General features: G+C 40.0%; 1 pseudogene; it reads left to right on the top strand.

Moving 5' to 3' along the window:
* Positions 1–25591, top strand: part of LOC112069536 (E3 ubiquitin-protein ligase rnf213-alpha-like) — a 96510-nt pseudogene that overhangs the window by 67018 nt on the left and 3901 nt on the right.

Below are 25591 nucleotides of genomic sequence, written 5' to 3'. Positions count from 1 at the left end.
AGACTGAAACTAGAATAGACTATACTTATACTAGTTATAGACTCTGAACTAGATTATAGACTGAACTAGGTTATAGACTGAACTAGAATATAGACTATACTAGGTTATAGACTGATCTAGAGTTATAGACTATACTAGGTTATAGACTGAACTAGATTATAGACTGAACTAAGAATATAGACTATACTAGGTTATAACTGAAACTAATTATAAGGGACTATACTAGGTTATAGACTGAACTAGATTATAGACTGAACTAGGTTATAGTAGACTGAACTAGAATATAGACTGATCAAGATTATAGACTGAACTAGATTATAAACTGTATTTCTTGCACATACCAATGTAATGTTTATATTTATTTTGTACATAGTATAGTGCAGGTCTTGTTTTTTGCTCTAGCACTACACAGCTGATTCAAATTACCAGGACCGACTTTGGGAAACACATACAGGCCTTGCTTAATACAAATTTAATTTAGGGTCATTTAGACAATATTGCTGCTAATAATGAAGCTAATGGATCAAGAGCTATTGCTCCTACAGCCATCCTATTGGACTGTTTAGGCTTGTATTTCTGTTGGTTCACAGGGATGGGGTGGGGGTGGGTTTATTAACATTAAAGATAACAATAATACATTATTTTCTTTATTTTACAATGGCAACGCTATTCTCTCTTGGAATTTGAAAGGTCTAAACTGTCCTATTAAACATTTCAGCTGTCTTGATATCCTAGCAAGAAACCATGTTGATACAGAAACACATCTGCTCCAAAAGGACTCACTTAGAATAGAGAACCGTTTGTACACACTGGTTGATTTTTCATCACCCCCAAACAAAACTACACAAATTACACAAGTATATACAAATAAGCAAACAGTATTTATACACAAATAATACATTATTTGATGAAATTGAAAGAAAAAAAATTGAACACTCCAAAATCTCAAGATATAAAATAATGTGATTTTTTTTTCTTAAATTAATAATGTCAAAAATATATATAATAATAACTCATGATCTACAGCTGTCCTTTAAGTGGACCACAACACATGAAATACTTAGGATGCTTAGTAAGTGACAACAAACAACAAATATTTAAAGATAACTTTATCCCATTACTGAACAACATGAAAGCAGATCCAATGAAATGGATCAATCTTCCCATAGATCTTAGTTAGAATAAACCTATTCAGAATGGCATGGCTCCCAAAGTTTTTATATTTGTAGGTAATACCAATTACCCCACCGAAGACATTCTTTAAAGTATACTTGGTCATGACAAACTTTATATGGGCAAATTAATATGAATAGGATATATTTTACACCTAAGTCAGAGGGTGATTTTAACCTTCCAGACTTAAATGCACTAAAGATAATAATAATAATTAATAATGTCAAAAATATATATAATAATAACTCATGATCTACAGCTGTCCTTTAAGTGGACCACAACACATGAATAAACACATGAATAAACCTATTCAGAATGGCATGGCTCCCAAAGTTTTTATATTTGTAGGTAATACCAATTACCCATACAATAAATTACATGGGTGGTAATGGTAATGATAGCAGTTTAATGATGGTAGTGGTGCATTACACCATACATTACATTCGACTATTGACTGTTACCATTTTATTGTTACTATTTTTATATTTAATTTTGTATTATTATTTACTGCCATTCTATATTATTGTTTGTCATTGTTTGTAATTTTATTACAATGTATATTGTATACATTGTTGCTTTGGCAATATTGACACAATGTTTTTCATGCCAATAAAGCAGCTTGAATTTAAAGAGGAACAATGGGTACATATTCAAGATGTGCATGCTCATCCCCAGAATCTTTTTACGTGTCTATTATCAAAAGATAAAGCTAACAACATGAATAACTTCATAGTTAAGAACACTATAACAATATAGAACACTATAACATTATATAACACTATAACAACATAGAACACTAAAACAATATAGAACACTACAACAATATAGAACACTATAACAATATAGAACAATATAACAATATAGAACACCTACAACCAATATAGAAACACTACAACAATATAGAACACTACAACAATTATGGAACACTATAACAATATAGAACACTACAACAATATGGAACACTATAAACAATATAGAACACTACAACATATAAACACTACAACAATATAGAACACTAACAACAATATAGAACACTATAACAATATAGAACACTATAACAATATAGAACACTATAACAATATAGAACAATAGAACAATATGGAACACTATAACAATATAGAACAATATAACAATATGGAACAATATAACAATATGGAACACTATAACAATATGGAACACTATAACAATATAACAATATGGAACACTATAACAATATGGAACACTATAACAAAATAGAACACTATAAAACAATATAACAATATAGAACACTATAACACTATAAAACAATATAACAATATAGAACACTATAACACTATAAAACAATATAACAATATAGAACACTATAACAATATAGAACACTACAACAATATGGAAGAAAATGAAAATGTATTCTACAAGAACCAATATCACTCGCTAAAAACAACAGTATGAAACAATCCTTGGATAGCTTTTCATGATTTTGTATTTAAATTGAACCTCTATTTAACTAGGCAAGTAAGTTAAGAACAAATTCTTATTTACAATGATGGCCTACCCTGGACAAACCCGGACGACGCTGAGCCAATTGTGCGCCACCCTATGGGACTCCCAATCACGGCCGGATGTGATACAGCCTGGATTCGAACCAGGATGTCTGTAGTGACGCCACAAGCACTGAGATGCAGTGCCTTAGACTTCTGTTCCACTTGAGCAGCCTAAAACACACTTGCTTCACACTTGCTTCAAGTCCACATGGAAAACTTAAGGTATAGCAACTGTAAATGACTTGGTAAGAGGAAATAAATGTCTTTCCAATAAATAATTCAAAAGCAATTTTAGACTGACCAATGTAGATATTTTCAAATACATGCAACTTACAAGTTTCATATCAAGACATTRCGATTTGAAATCTTTTGGACATCAGAGAAATCTTGAGGGAACCCTATTTGAGTCAAAAAATATATTTTCATATGATCGGTAAAATATAGAAAATCTTGTAGAGAGCCTATCCAACTGACTATCTCTTTAGAAAAAAATATAAACTACTGGAACCAAAACTTAAAAACAACTGATATTGGTACAAGATGGAGGGAATGTTGGAACATAACTAATGAAATTACAGTTATCGAAGATGTACGCTTTATCAAATCAAATTTTATTGGTCACATACACACGGTTAGCAGATGTTATTGCGAGTGTAGCGAAATGCTTGTGCAAAGTTTCCTAAGAACTAGAAGCGAGGCAGCCCTCTCTGTCGGCGCCATCTAATCCAGTATAAACTAATGTATAGAATTTATTACACGAGACAAAATTCACAAATTCAAAAGCACAACGACAGAGTCATGTCTTAAGTGTAAAACCAGCAATGACTCAATAATCCATGCCTTCTGGGAATGTTATAAAGTCCGGGAGTTGTGGGCGGAGTTGGAAAGTTGTCTCTCAGAAGTATTACAATGTACTATTCATCTGTATGTCTGCATATTTCAAGACCTGGCATATGAGGGAGTCAGTGAGATACCAATGAGTTGGACGATTCTTTTCTCATCAATCATCTTGAAAAAAGGGTACACTTAAAAACTGGAAATCAATCGGTCCTCCATCGTTAACACAATGGAAAGGCCAAATGCTTTATTATCTAATTGTTGAAAGTGAGTGGGTGATGGAGAGAAACAAAATGGTGCAGTTTGAGGCCATGTGGCGGAGAGTGATGTGGGCGCTGGAGATGGGAGTGTGAGCAGGTGGGTTTGGGCAGGGGTGATGTTATGGATGTTGGGTGTGCATATCTGTATGTGTATGTTTTGTATTGTGTATATATAGTTTTTTTCTCAAGGTGAAGGACCAAGAATGCACAATCACTTTCATTACATGTATCCATAATGGAAAGAAAATTGCCTTTATTAATGTGTACGCTCCAAATTCAAATGATCATACGTTTTTTGATTTTCTGAACAGCATATACTGCATGTTGGAATTAACGGAATTAAATCTTGTTATTGAGACAGACATTAATGCCATTTTAAACATGATGAATCTAATGAGACCTACTACAATCCACACGCAACCAAGGCTCTCCAGCCATATAGTCTCTGATTACAACCTCATTGATTCCTGACGAGTATATAATCCTAAAGAAAAAGAGTACACTTTCTACTCACAGGCAATCATTCTCACGAATCGATTTCATACTATTATCTACACCAAATTTGACATGCAGTGCCTTCGTTAAGTATTCAGACCCCTTGACTTTTCCACATTTTGTTACGTTACAGCCTTATTCTAAAATTGAATAAATAACAAGAAATCCTCAGCAATCTACACACAATACCCCATAGTGACATCACAATACCCCATAGTGATGAAGCACCTTATTTACATAAGTATTCAGACCCTTTGCTATGAGACTCAAAATGGAGCTCAGGTACTTCCTGTTTCATTTGATCATCCTTGAGATGTTTCTACAACTTGATTGGAGTCCACCTGTAGTAAATTCAATTGATTGGACATGATTTGGAAAGACACATACTGTACATAAGCTCCCACAGTTGACAGTGCATGTCAGAGCAAAAACCAAGCCATGAGGTTGAAGGAATTGTCCGTAGAGCTCCGAGAGGATTGTGTCGAGGCACAGATCTGGGGAATGGTACCAAAACATTTCTGCAGCATTGAAGGCCCCAAGAAAAGAGTGGCCTCCATCATTCTTAAATGGAAGAAGTTTGGAACCACCAACACTCTTCCTAGAGCTGGCCGCCCGGCCAAACTGAGCAATCGGGGGAGAAGGGCCTCGGTCAGGAAGGTGACCAAGAACCCGATGGTCCCTCTGACAGAGCTCCAGAGTTCCTTTGTGGAGATGGGAGAACCTTCCAGAAGGACAACCATCTCTGCAGCACTCCACCAATCAGGCCTTTATGGTAGAGTGGCCAGACGGAAGCCACTCCTCAGTAAAAGGCACACGACAGCCCGCTTGGAGTTTGCCAAAAGTCGCCTAAAGACTCTCAGACCATGAGAAACAAGATTCTCTGGTATGATGAAACTAAGATTGAACTCTTTGGCCTGAATGCCAAGCGTCATGTCTGGAGGAAAGCTTCACCACCTACAGTGAAGCATGGTGGTGGCAGCATCATGCTGTGGGGATGTTTTTCAGCAGCAGGGACTGGGTGACTAGTCAGGATCGAGGGAAAGATGAACGGAGCAAAGTACAGAGATCCTTAATGAAAACCTGCTCCAGCGTGCTCAGGACCTCAGACTGGGGCGAAGGTTCACCTTTCAACAGGACAACGACCCTAAGCACACAGCCAAGACAAAGCAGAAGTGCCTTTATTAATGTATCCTTGAGTGACCCAGCCAGAGCCTGGACTTGAACCCGATCGAACATCTCTGGAGAGATCTGAAAATAGCTGTACAGCAACACTCCCAATTTAATTAATTTTAGAATAAGGCTGTAATGTAACAAAATGTGGAAAAAGTCCAGGTGTCTGAATACTTTCCAAATGCACTGTATCTACCTCTATCACTCCAGTATTCTGGCACATTTTAAATATGGTATTAGAACTGACCCTGTATAACTTCTTACTTTCTCGTGTTCTTATTTTAGTTTTTTGTGTTGTTTCTTGTTTTGTTCAACCTTATGTTAGTTTTAGTGCTACATTGATATTCATTACTGCATTGTTGGTTTTTGAGCTTGCAAGTTAGGCATTTCACTGTACTTGAGCAAGTGACATTAACAACTTGAAACTTAAGCCCCTCTTTTCTATATTTACAATTTAAGTCAGCTATGCTGGCCTAGGGTTTCCCAAGGCACTCAAAACTACCCAACCATCTAAATAGGGATTTATAAATAAATTACCTGCGCTCCCAAAAGGACTGATCTGTACAATATATAAACAACTTTTGGAAAGCTCATATTCTGAGCTAGCCATTAAAAAGTATGGTCTACAGATCTAATTTAATGTGAACAATCCTTTAACTGGAACAGAATATGAAAAATATGACCATGGCATCCCATAATCCAAACCATCAATTTATACTGTACACTGTACATTTTTTCACAGACTGTATTTAACACCAAGGAAACGTTTTACTATTAAATTGGCCCCAATTCCCAACTGTTCACTGTGTCCCCTAAAATCAGGTAGGCACATTCCTTCATATGATGTTGGAGTATCCTGCAGTTAAATGCTTCTGGAGCAAAGTTACAGAATTAATTTTGAAGTGCATGAATTGAAATATTCAATGTTTTGCATCTATTATGTTACTTAACAATGATAGCCCCTTGAATCTCTCAATCGATCAAAAAAACAAGGCTTTCGGGAAGGATTGCGGGCAGGTGGATGGGGACTGACAGAGGGAATGGATTGGGGTTATCTTTGTATGCATTTCATTTATTGTTTTTATTTTATTTATTTTTTTGTACTTGTAACCACCCTTCTGAGAATGACTAAAGAGTTGGTCACAAACATGTTTTTTAAATTAAAGTTAGAAAATGTGTAATATTTATGCACATGCTACAAAGCCAGTCTTAGTCTCATTTTAAAACTTACTTTGTGCTATGAATTATGAGTAGTATTTAGATTGAGAATACCATGTATTTACGTTCATTTATGGATAATAAAAAATTGGCTCTTTTTTACTTTTGAAGATATGCTGAATTTTATTCATAGAAATTGACATTATAGGGCAGGCTAATCACCATCATAACCAATCACAGTCCTCCTTTTAGGATTTAGCAAGTCACCAGCAGAGGGAGTTCCCTTTTTGAATCTAATTTCCCATTCACAATGTTGGTGGTTCTCACAGCACACTATAAAGTTTCAAATTACACTTTTAAATGACATTCAAAAATAAGTTTGGATACAGATTTCAAAGGTGTGCCGAACATCCTTCCCCTAAAGGACCTTTCATTTCAGGGAAACCCAAAACATCATAAATATCTATGTGATTTCCCAAGTGAGGCTTTTAATGAGTCACAGTACTGAAGAATGAAAACATTTTTTTCTTGTCTTTTCATAAGGGGTGACAGTACTGAGACTGGCCACGTCCTGGGAGACCCTGGGCGGAGGGACCACCCAGACATGCAGGACACAAAGAACATGTCCTCTGTTCCTTTCAACCTGGTCCGGCTTCTCACCCACATAGCCATGCTACTAGGAGCCAGAAGTAACCCACAGGTACAACACAGCAAATCATACCAGAGGGACCTATGGATTTGTGTGATTTAAAGGGACAGTTCCCTCATATGTTTCCTTGAAAGCAGTCTATGGACAAGGAGAGACAGCAGATACTTTTTTCTCTCTCATTTCTGTCCATAGACTTCAATGAAGAAATTATCCCTGGCTTTAAGTTGATAGCCAGCAGATTTGTTTAGCTGTGACGTGACATTTTGCTTCTTACAGTACACTTACCTTAGTGGCAGGGGCCTGTTCAGAAACCCCTAGCTCTTTCCCGTAGTCCCGACCCTATTCAGTGGATAAGGAGCTAGTCCCGACCCTATTCAGTGGATAAGGAGCTAGTCCCTACCCTATTCAGTGGATAAGGAGCTAGTCCCTACCCTATTCAGTGGATAAGGAGCCTTAGTCCTACCTCTATTCAGTGGATAAGGAGCAAGGAGAAAGAGCTAGAACCCTACCCTATTCAGTGGATAAGGAGCTAGACCCTACCCTATTCAGTGGATAAGGAGCTAGACCTACCCTATTCAGTGGATCAGGAGCTAGTCCCTACCCTATTCAGTGGATAAGGAGCTAGTCCCTACCCTATTCAGTGGATAAGGAGCTAGTCCCTACCCTATTCAGTGGATAAGGAGCTAGGAGAAGGAGTTGGTTCCTAGTGTCTTATCTCTGTCTTTCTTTGTCTTTGATAGGCCATTGCTGCTATCATCAAGCCCCAAGTCCCTGACCCCCCCAGTTTGTTCCTCATGGGTCACCTGCTGAAAGACATGGAACACGTGACTAGGTTTATAGGGAAGGGGAGAGATGACACAGTCAATGCCATCCACCTGATGATCAGTAGCCTACTGAAGCCTCAGCGTCGTGGTAAGGCCCAGTACAAATACATAAGAGACGTAACGGTTTTAAGGACTTTTAGAACTAAGTTTGTTTGATCTGAAAGGTCTAGTTTTAGAACGTCTCAAGTCGTAGGCTGCAGTTTCCGATATTCAACATGTCAAATCTTTAGCTAAAGTCTTGCGACGAGACAAATCGATTTAGCCCATCAGAGAATAGTGCGCTAAGGTTCTGTGTTCAGCCAAGCAGCGAGCTAGCCAAGCAGAGAGCTAGCCAAGCAGAGAGCTAGCCAAGCAGAGGGCTAGCCAAGCAGAGGGCTAGCCAAGCAGAGAGCTAGCCAAGCAGAGAGCTAGCCAAGCAGAGGGCTAGCTAGCTATTTTGCTGCACATAGCTAGCTTAGCTTGCTGATATTTATCTGACAAGTCACAAAGTATACCCTGTTTCTGAGAGCTCTATTTTCATGTCATCTGACCATAGTACCGCCTGGATATTGATAAATAGCATTGGAACTAGTGCCGTGGTCAGATGACATGGCTCTTTGGCCACTCACACCAGTGTTGAAAAATTGAAGCATTTGCAGAAAAGTACCTCATACCTACTGTAAAATATGGTGGTAGATATTTGAGGTTATGGGGCTATTTTGCTTCCACTGGTCCTGGGGCCCTTGTTAAGGTCAACGGCATCATGAACTGTACCACGTAAAAATGTATATGTTTTTATTGTCATTTACACCGGATAGGTGCAGGTGAAATGTGTTGTTTTACAAGGTCAGACATAGTAGTACAGTGCCCCAGGAGAAAATTAGTGTTAAGCTCCTTGATCAAGGGCACATTTTTCACCTTTCGGTTACTGGCCCAGCGCTCGAACCGCTAGGCTACCTGCTGCCATGACATTTTAGCCAAATCAACAAATAAACATTTTGCAATGACCATCTCCAGTCTCTGGGACTTGAGCCCCGTTGAAAACCTGTGGTTTGAATTAAAGAGGGTAGTCCGAAAGCGCAGACGAAAGGATATGAAGGATCTGGAGAGATTCTGTATGGAGGAACGGTCTAAAATCCTTTCCAATGTGTTCTACAACTTCATACCGTTTTAGAAAAATGCTCAGTATCAGGGGGGTGGTGCTGGAGTATTGAAAACAGGGGTACCAATCATTTTTACCCTTATCGTTTTTATATATAAGATTTTTCTTTGAGCAATTGTATTAGTATAAAATATAATTTTCCACCGCAAAAATAATGTGTATAATATAGCTCAGTATTTGTAGTATTTATTTTCTACAATCTTTTCTTGATGATGTTTAATAAGGGAGAGGATATTAGGTGAAGATGTGTCCGTTGGTTCTGTTCTTGTTGTCAGTGTTTGTACCTGGAATCAGATTATGTACAGTTTAAACTTCTCTCCTCAGGTTGTGATGATAATCATCTCTCTACCAAAGAGGCCAGAAATGACTGGGAGATTACAGTCGGTAATGAAATAATCTCCCCTCAGCTGAAGGTAAAAAATAAAACATGATACCAGAAAAAAACACAGTTTTTACTGCCTTTTAATGATCTGACCATCTAGGACAATAAAACCTGAATATTTGCATACAGGTTTTGTTTGTCCTGAAAATCAATTGTTTCAACAATATTTTATATGCGTGTATAAACGACCTGTTGGTGTTTTATGTATATTTGTATACACCTAATATAAAATAGAACAGGCATTTGAATTTCACTGAATTCAATTAATTTACCTTTAATTAAAATTAAAATTGCAATTCTATATCCTGTTTACTACTTCATTTCAAATTCAATACAATAATTACATTTTAATTCATGAGGCATTCTCAATTCAATTCTGAATTGAGCCCAACCCTGCTAGAAGTACCTAGGAGACACGTGTCAATTTGGAATTGTAGTTTAATTACCCCGCTGGCTGTCTCCTCCTATCACGTCTCCAGGACCTGGACCGGCGGCTGCAAGAGGTGAATGCCTTCATCAGGGACGACTCAAGGTTGTCCTCCAACCCTATCATGAGGGTGTTGTCTCCGGAGCCACGCCTGTTCCTGACCTCGCTGCCCCACAACTCCCAGATCCACAGCCCAGCGGTGTGGAACTGCAGGGAGAGGGTGTCCCTGCTCAGCCTCACCCGCATTGTGGAGCAGAATGACGGAGAAAACACATTGCCAGTGCTCTGGAGGTTCCTGCACAAGGTTAGAGGTTTATTTCACCTTTATTTAACTAGGCAAGTCAGTTAAAAACAGATTAATATTTACAATGACGGCCTACCCCGGCCAAATCCTCCTCTAACCCGGACGACACTGGGCAAATTGTGCGCCACCCTATGGGACTCCCGATCAGGGCCGGGTTGTGTTACAGCCCGGATCGAACCCGGGTCTGTAGTGACGCCTCTAGCACTGCGATGCAGTGCCTTAGACTGCTGCATCACTCGGGAGGCCCGGCTATGTTATGTCATTGAGAGAAAATGAACAATGAAATAAGGAAAAGCTTGCTCAGTGATGACAGATAAAAAGCCTTCCGAGTTTAAATGTGAACAGGCCTCATTTGTATTATTGGGCTCTGACTTTCTTTTCAATCGTAACCTTAGCTGCTCAGCATGTATAGACCTTATACGGTTTACCAGTCAGTAGTTCTATGCCTTGTGATTGGTTGCCTGCTGTCAGCAGATACTTTACTGAACCCTGTGATTGGTTGCCTGCTGTCAGCAGATCTTGGACTGAACCCTGTGATTGGTTGCCTCTGTCAGCAGATACTTTACTGAACCCTGTGATGGTTGCCTGCTGTCAGCAGATATTTTACTGAACCCGTGATTGGTTGCATCTGTCAGCAGATATTTTACTGAACCCTGTGATTGGTTGCAGTCTGTTAGCAGATATTTTACTGAACCCTGTGATTGGTTGCAGTTCTGTCAGCAGATATTTTACTGAACCCTGTGATTGGTTGCATGCTGTCAGCAGATACTTTACTGAACCCTGAGATTGGTTGCCTGCTGTCAGCAGATACTTTACTGAACCCTGTGATTGGTTGCGTGCTGTCAGCAGATACTTTACTGAACCCTGTGATGGTGCCTACTGTCAGCAGATATTTTACTGAACCCTGTGATTGGTTGCCTGCTGTCAGCAGATACTTTACTGAACCCTGTGATTGGTTGCATGCTGTCAGCAGATCTTTTACTGAACCCTGTGATTGGTTGCAGGAGGCAGAGCTGCGGTTGTTGAAGTTCATCACTGACATCCTGGAACTGCAGAGAAATCTGGTGAAGACGTGTCGGAACGTGACTGATCTGTCCCACGGCACCATTGCCAAATTCCTCCAGAGACAGGAATCAGGTACTATAAACACAGGTGTCAAACTCATTCCATGGAGGACCGAGTGTCTGCCCGGCTTTCACTTCTCGCTTGTACTTGATTGATCAATGAAGGTCACTGATGAGTTAGGAACTCCCCTCACCTGGTTGTCTAGCTCTTAATTGGACAACCTCACCTGGTTGTCTGGGTCTTAATTGGACAACCTCACCTGGTTGTCTGGCTCTTAATTGGACAACCTCACCTGGTTGTCTGGCTCTTAATTGGACAACCTCACCTGGTTGTCTGGCTCTTAATTGGACACTAATTGAAAGGAAATAACAGACTGCCCTCCAGGACTGGAATGAGTGTGCTGTATCTTCTGATGCAGTATTTCCCAGTCCTAGTCCTTGGGACCCAAAGGGGTGCACCTATTTGGTTTGGCCCTGACACATCCTGATTCAACTTATCAAAGGCTTGAGGAGTTGAATGAGTTGTGTTAGTGCTAGGACTAAACCAAAACTACTAGGCTCCAAAGGACCAGGACTGGGAAACACGGAATTAGTGGCATTGAGACAAATCTTAACTTTAGATGTTTGCGAATTACTCCTCTTCGTTTGCAAATATCCTATGTACATTATTTCAAAATCTACGTGAAAGTTTAAGTAAGCCAGGCTTATCAACTATTCTGTAAGCATTCCGTAAAACGTGTCATAAAATAATTGGAGGAGATTTAAGGCTGCATTCAATCCGTATCGCGGAAGATCTGCGCTACAATTTGAAGGTCCTATGCAAGTTTACAGTGAATGAAGTCTCCGCGACCACTGGAACATTGCCTTTAATTGTTAATCACGCTACTAGAGCAGATCTTCAGCACCACGGATTGAATAGAGGCCAAAGTTTGTAACTGGTTATGTCTTTGTCCATCTATCCACAGTTCCACTTAGAGCCTGGCATGAGAAACGGATCAACATCTTCCTGACAACATGGAATCAGCTTCGGGGCTCGCTGGCAACCAATGGTAATAGCACAGATAAAGTATCATATACCATTTGTGGTCTAATAAGCACAGATAAGGTATCATATACCATTTGTGGTCTAATAAGCACAGATAAAGTAGCATATACCATTTGGGTTCTAATAAGCACAGATACAGTATCATATACCATTTGAGGTCTAATAAGCACAGATAAAGTATCATATACCATTTGAGGTTCAATAGTGATCTGGTACCCCCTGTATATAGCCTCACTACTGTTATTTTATTGTTGCTCTTTAATTATTAGTTATTTTTATATTTTATTTTTTAAATGTTATTTATATTTTACTTCAGTTTATTTTAGTAAATACTTAACACTTATTTTTCTTAAAACTTCATTGTTGGTTAAGGGCTTGTAAAGTAAGCATTTCACCTGTTGTATTCGGCCCTGGCCGTGCTAACAAATACAATTTGATTTGATATTTAATTACTCGCGCACACGCATTTTCAGTATATATTTGTTGACATTTTTTGTCAAACAACGGCAACCTTAAAATAAACAATGTGTTGGGCTCTCAGAGATCCTAGGGCACAACTTCCTAGTGAACCCAAGCATGTGAAATATTCCCACTTCCCACTCTCCTAAATATCTAAATAATTCAATGGCTCTGCTGCTGCTATACAGATGAAAAGCCAAATCGTGTTCCTGTGTTCCCATAACATCAGAAACCATGTGTTTTGTTTGGTTCTGTAGGAGAGATTAAGATCCCTGTTGAGTTCTGCCGGAAGGATCTGGACATGACCAGTGACTTCCAGGTCCTGTTGCCACGGCGTCACGGTCCTGGTCTCTGCTCCACAGCCCTGGTCAGCTACCTCATCGCCCTGCAGAACGAGCTGGTCTACTGTGTGGACAAGCACCTTGGAGAGGAGACTAGGTGGATGCGTGTTTACTTGGACTAATGTGGTGTGAAATAGGGGTCGGCAACATGCATGATTAAAAAAAATATTTATTTTTAAATCTCAAGTTTTTAGGTAAAAAAGACTAAAATCACCAGGAATTCAGTTAAAAATTTGTTTAATTTAGGAAATCTGTTCCCAAGTATTCCCACAAATATAAAAAGAGACATGACCGTGTCTCAATGTAATCAAGATATGAAATTATTGTTTTATTCTAATGCAATCTCTTATTGCACTTAGCGTTGGTCAATTTGGAGTGCACTAATTATTATAATTATGCTCCGTTCCCCCAACCATCCGCCTTGACAAAAATCATCCCGCTGCTTGCCTTACTACCCCTGATGTAGTCCTAGCACACCTCCTGGCATAACACATTTGTATGGCTTTATGTCAAGGTATATCCTAGTGCTTTGTTGCAATATCCTAGTGCTTTGTTGCAATATCCTAGTGCTTTTGTTGCAATATCCTAGTGCTTTTGTTGCAATATCCTAGTGCTTTTGTTGCAATATCCTAGTGTTGCATTTGAGTGAGGAAAATGTATATAGAGAAAACAGCACATTGAGACGGAAGCAGAAACGGTTGATTCCACAGCCCCGTCGTTTCAGGCCATTTTGTTGACTTCCATTTTTCGTTCCCCAGCTTTAAAGTGAGCCCGGCGGACCTAACGGACCTGCATGTGATCCAATATGATCTGGAGAGGGACCTGCTGCCGCTAATCCTGTCCAACTGTCAGTACAGCATGAAGCAAGGCAAGGAGACCCTGCACGAGTACGACCTGCCCAAGATCCAGCAGGGCAGGCCCATCATCACCCTCAATGTGAGTGCCAATCGCTCAGTTGGTAGGAGCATGGTGCATCCAACACTAGTGTGGTGGGTTTGATTCCTGAATGGACGAGGTATACTGACAGAATATACTGTATGTTAACTGTAAGTCAGTTTGGATAGAAGGAATGTTAAATGACCATATGACCACCAGCGTTGGTTTCAATTCATTAATAAATAAAAGTACCTAATATACAGTGGGGCAAAAAAGTATTTAGTCAGCCACCAATTGTGCAAGTTCTCCCACTTAAAAAGATGAGAGAGGCCTGTAATTTTCATCATAGGTACACTTCAACTATGACAGACAAAATGAGAAGGAAAGAAATCCAGAAAATCACATTGTAGGATTTTTTATGAATTTATTAGCAAATTATGGTGGAAAATAAGTATTTGGTCAATAACAAAAGTTTATCTCAATACTTTGTTATATACCCTTTTTTGGCAATGACAGAGGTCAAACGTTTTCTGTAAGTCTTCACAAGGTTTTCACACACTGTTGCTGTTATTTTGGTCCATTCCTCCATGCAGATGTCCTCTAGAGCAGTGATGTTTTGGGGCTGTTGCTGGGCAACACGGACTTTCAACTCCCTCCAAAGATGTTCTATGGGGTTGAGATCTGGAGACTGGCTAGGCCACTCCAGGACCTTGAAACTGTCTCTTATACACATCTAGATGTGTATAAGAGACAGTTGAAATGCTTCTTACGAAGCCACTCCTTCGTTGCCCGGGCGGTGTGTTTGGGATCATTGTCATGCTGAAAGACCCAGCCACGTTTCATCTTCAATGCCCTTGCTGATGGAAGGAGGTTTTCACTCAAAATCTCACGATACATGGCCCCATTCATTCTTTCCTTTACACGGATCAGTCGTCCTGGTCCCTTTGCAGAAAAACAGCCCCAAAGCATGATGTTTCCACCCCCATGCTTCACAGTAGGTATGGTGTTCTTTGGATGCAACTCAGCATTCTTTGTCCTCCAAACACGACGAGTTGAGTTTTTACCAAAAAGTTATATTTTGGTTTCATCTGACCATATGACATTCTCCCAATCTTCTTCTGGATCATCCAAATGCTCTCTAGCAAACTTCAGACGGGCCTGGACATGTACTGGCTTAAGCAGGGGGACACGTCTGGCACTGCAGGATTTGAGTCCCTGGCGGCGTAGTGTGTTACTGATGGTAGGCTTTGTTACTTTGCTCCCAGACACATCTAGATGTGTATAAGAGACAGGTACTGGCTTAAGCAGGGGGACACGTCTGGCACTGCAGGATTTGAGTCCCTGGCGGCGTAGTGTGTTACTGATCGGTCTCTTATACACATCTAGATGTGTATAAGAGACAGGTGCAGTAGTGGAGTTTGGAGTGTGACTGTTTGAGGTTGTGGACAGGTGTCTTTTATACTGATAACAAGTTGAAACAGGTGCCATTAATACAGGTAACGAGTGGAGGACAGAGGAGCCTCTTAAAGAAGAAGTTACAGGTCTGTGAGAGCCAGAAATCTTGCTTGTTTGTAGGTGACCAAATACTTATTTTCCACCATAATTTGCAAATAAATTCATTAAAAATCCTGCAATGTGATTTCTCTGGAAAAAAATTATAATTTTGTCTGTCATAGTTGAAGTGTACCTATGATGAAAATTACAGGCCTCTCTCATCTTTTTAAGTGGGAGAACTTGCACAATTGGTGGCTGACTAAATACTTTTTTGCCCCACTGTATAGTATCTAATAGACACAATTAGCATTATTTGACATTTCAAATGGAATTCACCCCAACCTTGATGCTATAAATATTTACTTTCATCAGCTATTCATGTTGTCCGTTATTGGTTTCTACAGGGAATCCCAACACTGGTGAACAGACATGATCGAATTCATGAAATTATTCTGAAGGACATGAGAGGAAAGATTGAACAAGTAAGTTATGTTAAAATCTAAAAACGATCATTTTGCCCTGTCTTCTTCCCCCAAAACATTCACAAATGATGAATCACCATTTTCAGATGATTTTATTTATTTAAACTTTATTTAATAACTAGGCATGAACTTTATTTACTTGTTAATTACATTTTCTGCAGGTCTGAAGGAACCAGATAGACTTCAGTAATATGGTGATGGCTCCACGTAGCCACAAATACTGGATTTGGGGGGAGCCACTGTCATATTCTGTCTAGTTCTTTCAGATCTAAAAACACTGGGAAAGAGCTTGGGCTTTGTCCTCTCTGCTTTGGAGATAGGGGGGTTGACCTCTCTACTTTGGATTTAGGGAGGTTGACCTCTCTACTTTGGAGATAGGGAGGTTGACCTCTCTACTTTGGAGATAGGGGGATTGACCTCTCTACTTTGGAGGTAGGGGGGTTGACCTCTCTATGGAGATAGGGGGGTTGACCTCTATCTGCTTTGTGTCTCTAGGTGCCTCTGCCCTCGCGGGCCCTATCGACACTAGTTGGGGAGCTGAAGTCGTACAATGAGGTGTGTGAGGCCCTCTCGACCGTGGAGGTGGCCCTGGGGTTCCTGGCTATGACCGGGGGAGAACCCCACATGCAGCTGGGCAGCTACCTGGAGGAGGTGCTGCAGATGGGAGATCAAACAGCTCCACACATCCTAACGGTCAGCCTTGTGATTCTGGACTTTAACACTAGCTTCCATGTCAAGTCGTCTCCAATAGGCGCCGATCTTTCATAATAGCTAGGGCACGCTTTACATTTAATTAATGTGATTTCGTGTGCACGCAAGGTTGCCGCTCTGCTCATTTCACAACAGTCAAAGACACAAGTCTGTCCCTTTATTATAAACGTAGCCAGTGAAATCAATCAATAAGATTTTTATTTTAAGAACAAATTCTTATTTACTATGACGGCCTACCAAAAGGCCGTCATAGATAAAAATATATGACAAAACACACATCACGACAAGAGAGACACCACAATATAAAGAGAGACCTAAGACAACAGCATAGCAGATAAGACAACAGCATAGCAGATAAGACAACAGCATAGCAGATAAGACAACAGCATAGCAGATAAGACAACAGCATAGCAGATAAGACAACAACAAGCAGATAAGACAACAGCATAGCAGAATAAGACAAACGCATAGCAGATTAAAGTTACTTTTGATGGAACAATACCAAATACATTTTTGTAAATCTCCTGTGCATTCTAAATGCAGACAGGCGTATTGGTGATATACTGTACATTATAATCTGCCATATTTGGTCATTCCACCAATAGAGTGCCTTTGTTGGGATAGATGTTATTTTGCCCCAAAAACTTTTAATCACCTAATTGTAAAATGTATGTAACACTTTGGATAAAAGCGATCTGCTGAATATATTATTATTTAACTTTCTGTCATGTAAACAACACGTTAAACTTCATAAACATAAACATTGACTCATCTCAAGAGGGTAAGTAAAAATTATGAATAAAATACAGAAATCAAGTAACAGGGTGATGTTCTCATCTCGTTTCAAAAGTTATTTTGAAATAAAAATTCTAAAAGTGACTTGTTTTCCACAAACAAAACAAGCCATATTAAAAATGAGTAGAAACAGAGTTGGACCTTTAAAGATGAATTTACACAGAGTTGACCTTAAAATGAAATATGTACCAGAGTTGACCTTAAAATGAATTGTACACAGGTTTGACTCTAAAAATGAGTTGTACACAGAGTGACCTTAAATGAGTTGTACACAAGTTGACCTTTAAAATGAGTTGTCACAGAAAGTTTTTTTTGACCCCTTAAAATGAGTTGTAAAACAGATGACCTGAAATTAGTTGTAACCAGAGTGACTAAAATGAGGTGTTAACACAGACGTTGGACCTTAAAATGAATTGTACACAAGTTGACCTGAAAATGAATTGTACACAGAGGTTGACCTTTAAAAATGAATGTACACAGAGTGACCTTAAATGAGGAAGATGTAAGATGAATCACATCGAATACATAATATTTTCAGACATGACTTTGTCAAAGCAACAAAAATAACCCGGGCTTTATAATAATGGAGAGAAATGTTGGAGTTGCTAAGGGGTTTTCTTTAAAATGCGAGGAGAAAGGACATGTGGAAAAATGCAAGATTTTTCAAATGTTTCATCGATGTTTCGTATTTTTAAAAAAAAAAAAAAAGGGGGGGCACATCGTTTAACTATAACAGGCTTTTTAATTCAGATATTAATTCACATTTTCACTTAAAATATTACAGAAGGCACGCAAAAAGGCAATCTATTCGTGATGAACAACACATTTTATGTAAGCTTAAAACATTGTTATCATAAAGGGAGGTGGGATTCCACACCTCAAACGGTACAAACAATATGCTCCAATAACATGCCTTTCTTCCAACAAACGTCAGGAGGTGTAGTCTGAGCCGGACCCTGGGTGTTGTAGTCTGAAGCCACACTCAGGGGAGGTGTAGTCTGGCCGGGATTGTAGTCTGAGCCGGAGGTGTAGTCTGAGCCGGGGTAGTCTGAGCCGGGTGTTGTGTCTGACGGGAGGTGTAGTCTGAGCCGTAGGGTGTATCTGAGCCGGGGTGTATAGTCTGAGCCGGGTGTAGTCTGGCGGGGATTGTAGTTCTTGAGCCGGCACGGAGGGTTTTTAGTCTGAGCCCGGGTTTGTTAGTACTAGAGACCGGGTGAGTCATACCGCTCTGAGCCCGGGTGTAGTCTGATGCCAGGTACAGTTCATTTAAGTCAACTCTGTTCAATTCATTTTGAGGTTGATAGTCTGAGCCAGGGGAAGGTCAACTTTTGTTTGTTACAAATGCATTCTTTAGTACATAGAGGCCAGTCAACTCTGGTGGTACAACTCATTTTAAGGTCAACTCTGTTACAACAATTTTGGGATGTGTAGTCCTGAGCCAGGGGATAGAAGTCTGAGCCAGGGGTCAATCATTGTTTACAAACTATTTTAGGTCAACTCTAGGTAACAATCTCTTTTAGTCACTCTGTTGTGTTAAGTTCCATGTTGTCTGAGCCAGGGGTCAACTCTTGATACAACTCATTTGAATGAAAAGTGATCAACCTGTTTGATCATCATTGTTAGAAAGATAGAGTAATAACAAACTGTCTAATGTAACAAAAAGAATGTCAGTTCATTGTAAAGGTCAACTCTGTGTACGAATTCATTTAAGGTCAACTCTGTTTTACAACTCATTTTAATTTGGTGGAAACTATTCACTTTTAGAATTTATTTCAAATAAACTTTGAAACGAGATGAGAACATCAACCCTGTTACTTTGATTTCGTATTTTATTCATAATTTTACTTAACCTCTTGAGATGAGGTAAATGTTTTATGTTTATGATGTTTAAACGTGTTGTTTATGACAGAAGTTAAATAATAATATAATTCAGCAGATGCTTTTATCCAAAGTGTACAACATTTACAATTAGGTGATAAAAAGTTTTTGGGGGACAAAATTACACTACCCACAAGGCACTCTATTGGTAGATGACCCAAATATGGCAGATTATAATGTACAGTATATCACCAATAGCCCTGTCTGCATTTAGAATGCACAGAAGATTTACAAAAATGTATTGGTATTGTTCACAAAGTAACTTTATCTGCTATGCTGTTGTCTTATCTGCTATGCTTTGTCTTATCTGCTATTGTTGTTGTCTTATCTGCTATTTGTTGTCTTATCTGCTATGCTGTTGTCTTATCTCATGATGCTGTTGTCTTATCTGCTATGTGTTTGTCTTATTGCTAGCTGTTGTCTTATCTGCTATGCTGTTGTCTTATCTGCTGATGCTGTTGTCTTAGTCTGCTATGCTGGTTGTCTTAGCGTTCTCTTTATATTGTGGTGTCTCTCTTGTCTGATGTATTGTTTTGTCATATATTTTTATCTATGACGGCCTTTTGGTAGGCCGTCATAGTAAATAAGAATTGTTCTTAAATAAAAATCTTATTGATTGATTTCACTGGCTACGTCTTATAAAAAGGACCGACTTGTGCTTTGACTGTGTGAAATGAGCAGAGCGCAACCTTGCGTGCACACGAAATTCACATTAATTAAATGTAAAGCGTGCCCTAGCTATTTATGAAAGAGCGCGCTATTGGAGACGGTTGACATGGAAGCTAGTGTTTAAAGTCCAGAATCACAAGGGTGACCGTTAGGATGTTGTGAGCTGTTTGATCTCCCATCTGCAGCACTCCTCCAGGTAGCTGCCAGCTGCATTGGGGTTTCCCCCGGTCTAGCCAGGAAACCCAGGGCCACCTGTCCACGTCGAGAGGCTCACACCATCCTGATTGTACGACTTCAGCTCCCAACTAGTGTCGATAGGGCCGCGAGGGCAGAGGCACCTAGAGACACAAAGCAGATAGAGGTCAACCCCCTATCTCCTAGAGAGGTCAACCCCCTACCTCCAAAGTAGAGAGGTCAATCCCTATCTCCAAAGTAGAGAGTCAACCTCCCTATTTCCAAGTAGAGAGGTCAACCTCCTAAATCCCAAAGTAGAGAGGTCAACCCCCTATCTCCAAAGCAGACGAGGACAAAGCCCAAGCTCTTTCTCAGTGTTTTTAGATCTGAAAGAAACTAGACAGAATATGACAGTGGCTCCCCCAAATCCAGTATGTGGCTACGTGGAGCCATCACCATATACTGAAGCGTATCTGGTTCCTCAGACCTGCAGAAAATGTAAATTAACAAGTAAATAAAGTGTCATGCCTAGTTATTAATAAAGTTTAAAAAAATAAAATCATCTGAAAATGGTGATTCATCATTTGTGAATGTTTTGGGGAAGAAGACAGGGCAAAAATGATCGTTTTTTAGTTTTACATAACTTACTTGTTCAATCTTTCCTCTCAGTGTCCTTCAGAATTATTTCATGAATTCGATCAATGTCTTGTTCACCAGTGTTGGGATTCCCTGTAGAACCAATAAGGGACAACATATGAATAGCTGTGAATAAGACAAATATTTATAGCATTCAAGGTTGGGGTGAATTCCATATTGAAATGTCAAATAATGGAAGTTGGGTCTATTAGATACTATACTGTGGCAAAAAAGTATTTAGTCAGCCACCAATTGTGCAAGTTCTCCCCATAAAAGATGAGAGAGGCCTGTATATTTTCATCATAGGTGACACTTCAATACTTGACAGACAAAATATATATTTTTTTCCAGAGAAATCACATTGCAGGATTTTTCATGAATTTATTTGCAAATTATGGTGGAAAATAAGTATTTGGTCAACCTACAAAGCAAGCAAGATTTCTGGCTCTCAAGGACCTGTAACTTCTTCTTTAAGGGCTCCTCTGTCCTCCACTCGTTACCTGTATAATGGCACCTGTTTCACTTGTTATCAGTATTAAAAGCACCTGTCACAACCTCAAACAGTCACACTCCAAACTCCACTATGGCCAAGACCAAAGAGCTGTCAAAGGACACCAGAAACAAAATTGTAGACCTGCACCAGGCTGGGAAGACTGAATCTGCAATAGGTAAGCAGCTTGGTGTTGAAGAATCAACTGTGGGAGAGCAATTATTAGGAAATGGGGAGAACATACAACACCACTGATAATCCCCTCGATCTGGCCTCCAACGCAAGATCTACCCGTGGGTCAAAATGATCACAAGAACGGTGAGCAAAATATCCCAGAACCACACGCGGGGGACGTAGTAATGACCTGCAGAGAGCTGGGTGACCAAGTAACAAAGCCTACCATCGCAGTAACACACGTACGCCCCAGGGACTCAATCCTGCCAGTGCCAACGTGTTCCCCTGCTCTAACCAGTACATGTCCAGGCCCTCTTGAAGTTTGCTAGAGAGAGCATTTGGATGATCCAGAAGAAGATTGGGAGATGTCATATGGTCAGATGAAACCAAAATATAACTTTTTGGTAAAAAAATCACACTCGCTCGTGTTTGGAGGACAAAGAATGCTGAGTTGCATCCAAAGAACACTACCTACTGTGAAGCATGGGGTGGAAAACTATTGCTTTGGGGCTGTTTTCTGCAAAGGGGCCAGGACGCTGATCGTGTAAAGGAAAGAATGAATGGGGCAGTGTATCGTGAGATTTTGAGTGAAAACCTCCTTCCATCAGCAAGGCATTGAAGATGAAACGTGGTGTGCTGTGGCTTTCAGCATGACAAATATCCCAAACACACGCCCGGGCAACGAAGAGTGGCTTCGTAGAAGCATTTCAAGGTCTGGAGTGGCCTAGCCAGTCTCCAGATCTCACCCATAAGAATCTTTGGAGGGAGTTGAAAGTCCGTGTTGCCCGACAGCCCCAAAACATCACTGCTCTAGAGGACATCTGCATGGAGGGAATGGACCAAATAACAGCAAGCAGTGGTTGAAAACCTTGTGAAGACTTACATGAAAACGTTTGACCTCTGTCATTGCCAAAAAAGGGTATATAACAAAGTATTGAGATAACTTTTGTTATTGACCAAATACTTATTATTTCCACCATAATTTGCTAATAAATTCATAAAAAATCCCTACAATGTGATTTTTCTGGATTTCTTTTCTTCTCATTTTGTCTGTCATAGTTGAAGTGTACCTATGATGAAAATTAAGGCCTCTCTCATCTTTTTAAGTGGGAGAACTTGCACAATTGGTGGCTGACTAATACTTTTTTGCCCCACGTATATTAGGTACTTTTATATTAATGAATTGAAACCACGCTGGTCATATGGTCATTTAATCATTCCTTCTATCCAAACTGACTTACAGTTAATACATAATAATTCTGTCAGTATACTGTCCATTCAGGAAATCAAACCACTCACACTAGTGTGGATGCACCATGTAGCACCTCCTACAACTGATGCGATTGGGCACTCACATTGAGCGTGGATGATGGCCGTTGCCCTGCTGGATCTTGGGTCAGTCGTACTCGTGCAGGGTCTCCTTGCTTGCTCATGCGTGTACTGACTCAGTTTGGACAGGCTATTACGGGCAGCAGGGTCCCTCTCCGATGCTATTGGATCACATTGCAAGGTCCTAGTTACTCGCGTCCGGGTGCTCACTTTTAAGCTCGGGAACGAAAAATGGATAGTCAACAAAATGCCTGAAACGACGGGGCTGAAGGCTGTGGAATATCAACCGTTCTTGCCTGCACTTCCGCTCGCAATTTGTGCTGTTTTCTCTATATACTTTTCCTCACTCAAATGCAATTCTAGCATATGGCAACATTCAAGCGCACTTAGGCTCATTCTGCTAACAATAGCCTACTAGTCGACCTAGGTCACTGCAAAAAGACGGCCACTCTAGCGGATATTGCAACTAAAGGCACCGATTTTTTTTGTCCAGAGCATAGTGCAACTAAGATGGTACTACCTTGAGGGCTACTAAAGCCATACATAATGTGTTTAGTGCCAGACGAGGTGTGCTAGGACTACATACATCTAAGGTTGAGCCGGTAGTAAGGCACAGCGGCGATGATTGTCCAAGCGGTCATGGTTGGGGGAACGGCAGAGATGATATTTATGAAAACTAGTTGCACTCCAAATTAGACCAAGCTAGGCCTAGCCACGCTGCATAAGAGATCTCATTTAGAATAAACAATATTAATTTCATATCTTGATTACATTGAGACCTACGGTTATGTCTCTCTTTTTTATATGTTGTGGGAATAACTTGGAGACAATTTTCCTAATTACAAACAAATTTTTAACTGAATTGCCTGGTGTCGATTTTAGTTTTTTACCCGAAAAACTTGAGATTTAAAAAGTATAATCATTTTTTTAAGTCATGCATGTTGCCGACCCCCGTTATTTCACCACCAACAATTAGAGCCAAGTAAAACGCATCTACCCTAGTCTTCCTCTCCAAGTGCTTGTCCCACACGCATCTAACGTCAGCGTCGTTCTGCGAGGCGATGAGCGGTGGTAGCTACCAGGAGCTGTGGAGCAGAACCAGGACCGTTGACCGACGGCTAACAGACTGGAAGTCACTAGGGTCATGTCCAGATCCTTCCGCCAGAATCTCAACAGGAGATCTTTAATCTCTCCTGACAGCAATCCAAACAAAACCAATGTTTCGTCCAGTTATGGCGAACACAGGAACAACGATTTGGCCTTTATCTGACTATAAGCAGCAGGCGCCAGAGCCATTGAATTATTTAGGAGATATTTAGGAGGAGTGGGCAATGTCGGGAATACGATAATTTCACATTGCTTGGTTCTAGAGTTGTGCCCTAGGATTCTGAAGACGCCCAACACATTTTAATGTTTAAGGTTGCCGTTGTTTGACAAAAAATGTCAACAAATATAATACTGAAATGCGTCATGTGCGCGAGTAATTAAATATCAATTATCAAATTGTATTTGTAGCACGCCCAGGCCAATACAACAGGGTGAAATGGTCTTACCTTTAAAGCCCTTAATGCCAACAATGAAAGTTATTTAAGAAATAATAATGGTTACGTATTTACTAAAATAAACTGAATCGTAAATAATATCTATGTCCTTCTAAATAAACATTTTAAAGAAATAAAATATTACAAATCAACTTAATAATTTAAGAGGCAACAATAAATAAACCAGTAGTTGCATGCGATGATAACAGCGGGCAGGCATTACATTGAAGCAGAACTAACCGCAGGTCTTTCTTCTATTGTCCTTCAGGCCCTGGGACGGGATACTATCGGAAAGCACTGTTTGGCACTGTGGCAAGCTCTGACATCACTCAAAACAGAAAACATGCTGTGGCCTCCCAGAGGAGGTAACGACACCTACTTAAGATTGCTGGCGTGGGAGCCTCTGGGATGTTTTAATATGGTTCAAATGTGCACAGGGCCTCAAATCGTTAGTCCGGCGCTGGGCCATGGGTTAAAATCGAGGGTAGGGGAGAGAGCAAGCCTCTCAGGGTATTAGATGCGGACTTGAAATCTGGGCAACAACAATAAAATGTTTTTTCATAGCGACCATATTTTTGGGAAGCGCCAATGATTCTGAGTTTGGGCATTATTAAAGTTTATATGTTAAAACTGTTTCACACAATTACCTTCACATTACTTTCCATTTTCCCGAAACTCACTTTCCTTGTTTAGCCTAAATCACTTGCACTTGCTCGTTGCTTTTGTGTTTCCACAATGTAGAGGGGAGGTCCTAAGGGTCATGCTTTAGATTGTGATGGACTGAGCGAGATCAGCCAATGAAATTCCCTGTGGGGTTTTTCCTCTCGTATCAGCTAATGAACCTACCATTAATGTTCATTCAAGTCCCTTTCTGAGGCGCTGGTGTGAACGAGATTAACCCCTTACCCATTGGCCACTTAAGCGATATAAAGAGGGCAATGATGTGTATTACAGTTTTGTCTGCTGAAAGGTGTTTTTTCACGAACCCTCGATATATAAAGCGACATATGAGGCAGGAGAATATCACCGTGTAGTCCTTGTGTCTGTGACTATGGTATTGAGCAGAGTGAATCATGTAGCTCACTCTCTT

Source organism: Salvelinus sp. IW2-2015, unplaced genomic scaffold (assembly GCF_002910315.2).
Source record: "Salvelinus sp. IW2-2015 unplaced genomic scaffold, ASM291031v2 Un_scaffold1045, whole genome shotgun sequence".
Taxonomy (NCBI): Eukaryota; Metazoa; Chordata; class Actinopteri; order Salmoniformes; family Salmonidae; genus Salvelinus; species Salvelinus sp. IW2-2015.
Note: the sequence above shows the minus strand (reverse complement) of the source record. Positions and strands in the feature narration are given on the sequence as shown.